The 6,242-nt window shown below is 41.7% G+C and overlaps 1 protein-coding gene across 1 annotated transcript in view; it reads left to right on the top strand.

The window, feature by feature from the left end:
- Positions 1-6,242, top strand: part of HHIPL1 (HHIP-like 1) — a 47,738-nt gene that overhangs the window by 21,015 nt on the left and 20,481 nt on the right. The window lies entirely within an intron of this gene.

Below are 6,242 nucleotides of genomic sequence, written 5' to 3'. Positions count from 1 at the left end.
CCCTGATACTTGTCAGACCCCACTGAAAACGCTGCAGCCAAGGGGGAGGCCAGGGAAGAGCCAAGGGTAAAAACCTCTTTAAACAGAGGTACTCCTACAGCAACAGATACTATTACTCAAGAATTAAACATCAAATAAATATAGCTCTCAATTTATAGTTATTTCCAGCAGAACTTAGAACACTCTGCAAAAATAAAAATTGTGTATAACACCTACAGTTTGTACATGAGCCCTGGACTGTTGATGCTGTTGAGCCTTTCTGCCTGTCACTGTTACATTGCTGCATCACTTTGTAAGAACACATCTGTTCTAGCCTTTTGATCTATGTCAGGTTGACTCATTAATCATAACCGATATACAGAATACGAGACTTTTTGACTCTGGCAAAAATAACACTAAGTGTCTGCAAATGACATTATTTTAAAACGGAGGGTTTAATCCTATTATTTCAGTTAATAAGAGTTTAGAACTGTATTTGCAAAGGTCTAGAATCATGTACAGACAGTGGGAATGCCAAAGGTGCTGAAGCACATCAGACATTGAGCCCATGGGGACAACAGTGGAAGACAGGCACAAAAACCACTTGGGGACTCATTGTAAAAGGTTTTTTGTCATGAACTTCCACCAGAGTTAGGCTATGAGAGAATGTAATGGTCTACAGTACTGTTACCCCATTACAGCCCTTTCTGCAGGGCAGAACAGCTGACAAGAAAGGGAAGCAATCTGAACCTGTTCAGAACTTGCCTTGAGTTTCCATTTATTGCACCTACAGCTGGTTTTGTCTGAGGCTATAAGCCCCTCTGAAGCCAATCAGTCCAGCTTTGCCATGTCCCAAGACCACTGTGGCACTTGGTGCTACCAGGAGAGATGCTTGATGATACCCCATGGTGGCGGCTCTGTGGTCAAAGCCCTCCTCAGCTTTGGGGAGGGAAATGATCACATGCATTTCTTCTCAACTCTGCACAGAGAATGTGAAAGAAAAAGCACCAAATCAGTGGATGGAGGAACGTGATCTCCTTGGCCTTCTTTAAATGCCATACTTCTCTAAGTAAACTGAAAATGTGCATATTCCCTTAGAAGAAAATGTCATTCCTTGCATATTTCATTAAGACATAGATTTTGATTGGAAACCAGTAGTGGTGCAGCTACTAGCTGCCTGATAGTACTGGGGCAGTTATGTAAGGGACATAACTACCCATGAGCTGCCAATTTGGGTCAGGATTCTCCAGGGGCCCTATACTATGCATAGTCTGCACTTCCATGGTGTCTGTCCCTCCAGAAGACAGCAGGCTGTGTTGTCTGTGTACACGTGTGTAATTTCTGCTTTTTTCCTTCCTCTTTTGTCCTTCCTGAAAGATTGTTTGGTCCCCAGATACATGTTCTGTAAAAAGCATATATGAAGGCTTGTGAGAGCTGGCAATATTATGTACCCCATTCCTCAGTCTGAACGGTTTCAGAAATACTAAATTTGCAATCTCTCTTTTCCTAGAGCAGCATCAGTTCTCCTTTTCTGCAAGACCTGATTACTTTGGGGAAGAATTTTTCAAGTTACAGCTTGCTTTTTGTTGCCTATGACTTATATTTTCAACTATTAGAAAACATTCAAACAACCTGTTTATTAGCTCCTTGTCCTTCAGTAGTGGTGGAGTAATGGCAGCATTGGCTGCTGCTAGCTTTGTTCCATAAAAGTAACATTTTTGTGGTTGTTATTCACAAAAACCTTATTCTCTCCAAACTAGAGATGGGACTGAATGATTCTGGGACAAAGGCATTAATCCAAACTGGATTTTTCCTTTTCAATACGGGCTCAAGTTATGATTAATCACCTTTTCTTTCAGTGGAATGTACTTGCTTCTGTAAGCTAGCTTTTTCACCCCTCAGAGGGAACTAAAAAAGCAGGGTATTTTATTATGCCTTGGATCACTGATGAGGAAAGGCTCATTTGTACAATTCACTGAGCAAGTCTTTTTGGTTTGTTTCTTGCTAAAGACAAATTATATGGTTATGTGTTATTTACAACACAAAGCATTCAGATGTTACTTAAAATCAATACAACACTTCCTGAAAAGAAATGTACATTTTAATGCTTTTGCTATTTCTCTTGTGACCAAAAAGGGGAAAAGATCCAGGTGCTGTAAAATAGACAGAACCCATTCAAGGGTTGTTACTTATTGCTCTATTGCTGTTACTGCAGAGAAAATAGTAGTGATTTTAAAAAATAATTTCTGCATGATCTGCTGAGCTGATAAGAAATACGTTCTTTCTGCACGTGCAAGACAAAGGAGTTTTTACTACCCATATGGTCTCTTGAGGGCTCTTGAGTTACAATTTCTATGGTAGCAAGTCATGAAGCAAAAGAAGCGAGGGAGTTTCATCAGCTTGCTGTAAAACTGTGACGTTTACATGCTGCCTGTGTATAAAATGTGCATAAGAAGGGCAGAAAAAGCATCTAGCAGTGTGCTACCTCTGTGGGTATCCTGGATATCGCATGCACAGCTACGGTTGAGCTCTGCTGATTTACATCATCTGCAGGGCTGCCCTAGTGGCATGTGACACAGAGCCCAGGAACGTGCACCAGAGGGTATTGCTGAAGCAGGAGGTGCTTCTTCATCACAACAGGATTAAAGGATATGAGGGACTTGCGCGGTTCCATTACCAGGAGAAATTAGAGCTTCAGTGCTGCAGTGGCACGTTTCGTTCCACATCTGAGTCATCCCAGCGTGTCTAGAGGCAGCAGGATTTCCGCTTATCGAGTCCTCTGACAGAATTCTTGCACAGCATGTGATACTGCCTGCATTGGGCTGGCTCCTTGGGTTTCTTGCATTAAACACTTATTTAATATAAAAATGTGTCAGTAGACCTGTCGGAGCCAGCCTGACTTCTGCTGCCACTCAGTGCCTGCTTGTGTTCCTTGACAAACCACCTTAAATGAGAGGATGCCTCTTTGGTTTTGACTGAGTTATAAAACTCTCCTTCTTGCATATTTCCAATGGCTTCATATACTGTTTTCCACTGTTTGTGTAGAATGCTGAAAGCTGTGTGAACGAGCAGTTTCCATGCCAGCAGATCATTTCCACATCGCCTAGCATGGATTCTGCCCTCTGAAAGGCAGGTGTTACCTTGCTCACACCTGTGGGTTTGTGTGTATATGCTGTGTACATGCACACACATATCATTCTTTTGTTCTCATAATAATAATCTGCTCTCAGTATCCCCGTCACTAAGGAAAATAAAACACTTAGAAGACAAATGAGGAACAGAAGGGTTTTGCAATCGGATGTGTAATGAGAAAGCAAAGCCTAATTTTCTCTACAAAGAGTTATAGGTCTGTATTTAATTCCTGTTATGTTTTTAGGGATAGTGTTCACAGTTGGCTTGGGCAGGAAGAGTAGGTCCTTTGGTTATTGAAATTTAAGAGTATTAAACTCCTTGCTGTTGACCTGAACTGCACTTCAGGATGGGGCTCAAGCCATTGGGCCACATGTGGGCACACTTATAAGCAATGTGCTCACATCCTTCTGTCCAATGAGTGCTAACAAATTCTATCGTATGCAGAAAGAGTGAAAAAACCTGGATATTGCAAATGCAAGCAATTCAGATTGAGGGCTATAAAACTGCCTTTTGAGTAGATATTCTGCACCTCAAAGGGCAATTTTATAGCCCTCAAACTGAATGCTAATAAATTCTATCATATGCAGAAAGAGTGAAAGAGTTGCTTTAATTGCCTTAAGGATTTCAGGCTTGGTACCCCAAATCAGTTGACGTTTTTTAAATGTGGGCTTGTTCTGCTTTAATGTTGTGTTGCATGCAAGCAAATCCTGCATTTTCACACTCAGCCTCTTCAATTTCATCCATCAATACAAATGCTGATTTTGAGAATTCATTGAAGTCAACTGGGAAAACTCCTATGGACTTCAGTGGGAGTCAGAGCAACCCATATCTTATATACAGTGCAAAATATTAAATTGGTTGATTCAGGTCATTAAGCACAAAGATGGGTATTGAAATTATCCACATTAAAAATTAGTAATTTTAATATGAAACCTCCTGAGTGGCAAGTTCTCAAACTACTGTGTGATCTTGGTGAATACTACCTACATCAAACCCCATTCCCATTCTGGAATGGCTCCACAGATACATGTTATTGCCCGCAGGCAATAACAAGGGCAACTTTAAATTTAGCACTTCAGGCCAAGGGCAACAGTTCTCCTCCCAAGCTTAGTCTTTAGCTATGGGTCATCAAAGAACTCCTAGAAAGTAACAAAACAGTGATTAAAAGCACAAATAAACTACACATGCCATGGGGGTGGGTGAGCATGGACTACCCTCATTTTGCAACTGGGAGAATCCAGGCAGAAAGGCAGGAACTTGGGCATGATCACACGGCAAGTCCCCAGGCAGGGCTGGAAAGAAAAGCCAGAGCAGTGTGCTCCTACCCACCACAGCACATATTCCTCAAACACAGCCCAGGAGCTCCTACCTGTGGCCTGGGAAGCCTTGAAATACAGATCACAACAAGATGTAAAATAAACCACCCTTGACAGAACTAGCTTGGTACTGAGGCCAAGGCAGATACGGTTTCTGTTTCAGCAGCTCTTTGCCCATGAACTGCTGTGCAGGCCTCAGCTCAAGAGGTAACCAAAAAAATCGCCCTGCATGAATGAAAAGAGCACCCTAAGTTCTGGCATGGGGGCAGGTATCGTCAGTGCACACAAAGGACTTCCCAGAGGTATTTTTTTCTGTTTTGCAGTGATGAGCTGATCTAGTTTATAGTTCTTCTTCTACAATGCTCTGCTAAATAAGCACAGCATTTAGATTTCTTTTCATTTCTGAAATGTTGCATGGATGCCAAAATAATAAAGAGCTGTAATAGCAAATCAAGAGACTATACAATAAATCTCATTATCACAAAATATGTTTGGTTACTGTGATTCATTCTTTATGTATTTAAGCATTGTTGCAACGTTAAAGACTAAAAATCATTACAAATACTGAGTCAACAGCTAGTGCTAACCACCAGAATTAAAAATTAACTGGGATGATGCCTTTATATCAGTTTTTTTTTACAGAAATATGGGTTTGCATAACCACACACTCATCTTTTTGCATGGCACACGAAATTTTCAGGGGCAGTGGCTAGATCATGTGCTTCCCAATGCACTTACCAAGGTCATCCATGAAAAAGTGGTTTTAAATTACCAAAATTAAAAGGGCAGAGAATTTTCAAGTGAGATCATCAGGTATTTTGGTTGCCTGCACATATGCAAAGTTTTTAGTGACCTTAGCAGCAGTTACATAAGCATATGGAGAGAAAAACAAACTCGTATTAAATGCTGTAACCCATATGGTCTCCTGACAGGATGTTCCAAGCCATGCAGTGATTTTACAGTCCATATGCACTGTACAGCAGTTCTCTGGTCTCAAGGCAAGAGTCAAAAATAGCGTATTAGCACGAACTCTGCATTCTTTGTTTTTTTCTGGATAGGCTGCATGCTACTATTGAAATATGTAATACACTGTGACTAGTTGCCTCTAACTGCAAAAAAAAATACAGTCTACATGGGACTTTATCATACCAGCTGGTAACGTCACATATAATATATAACATAACATACATGCAGAAAAAGCAGCATTTGGAGTAATTCTTTTCCTGGGGTTCGCCACAAAGCACTTTAAAGGAAGGAAAGTATCATCTGCAGTTTTATTTTGCTTGGGCAGGGACAAGCTGGACAGCATGGAGGGAGTACCATTCTGAATGGGAGTGTCTTCATCAAGGGACTATGTTGCATGGGCTCTCTAAGAGCCACACGGTGTGAGAAATACACCAGAGCTCACCTTTCCAGTCTCAAAGCTGAATCTAATCAGAATCTCATCCCAATGAATGCCGAAGGACGACAAAGCATTAGTTGTTCCAAAGCTAAATTTTCTTGGGTTTAAATATGTCTGTGAGCCATATCAACTCAGAGTGCTGTTATCTGTCGGATTTTGGCCATACAAAAGATCCAGCGACAGAACCCAGCCCAACAGCCACCACCAGATGAGTCGGTTTAAGGAACTTGTTTCCAGTGTGACATATCCTAGTGTTTTACATCCCGGCAGGACATCCCGCGCGGATTGCCCAGCCAAGTACCTGCCAGGTTGCGGTCTGCGTGGGATCAAACTAAAGCCACCTTCCCAGCACCATCACCAAACCTTTGGTTAGCAGACGCAGCCGGGTCCCCGCAGAGCCAGCGCTGCCGAGC

Source organism: Chaetura pelagica, unplaced genomic scaffold (assembly GCF_000747805.2).
Source record: "Chaetura pelagica isolate M959 unplaced genomic scaffold, ChaPel_1.0 scaffold354, whole genome shotgun sequence".
In the NCBI taxonomy this organism is placed as follows: domain Eukaryota; kingdom Metazoa; phylum Chordata; class Aves; order Apodiformes; family Apodidae; genus Chaetura; species Chaetura pelagica.
Note: the sequence above shows the minus strand (reverse complement) of the source record. Positions and strands in the feature narration are given on the sequence as shown.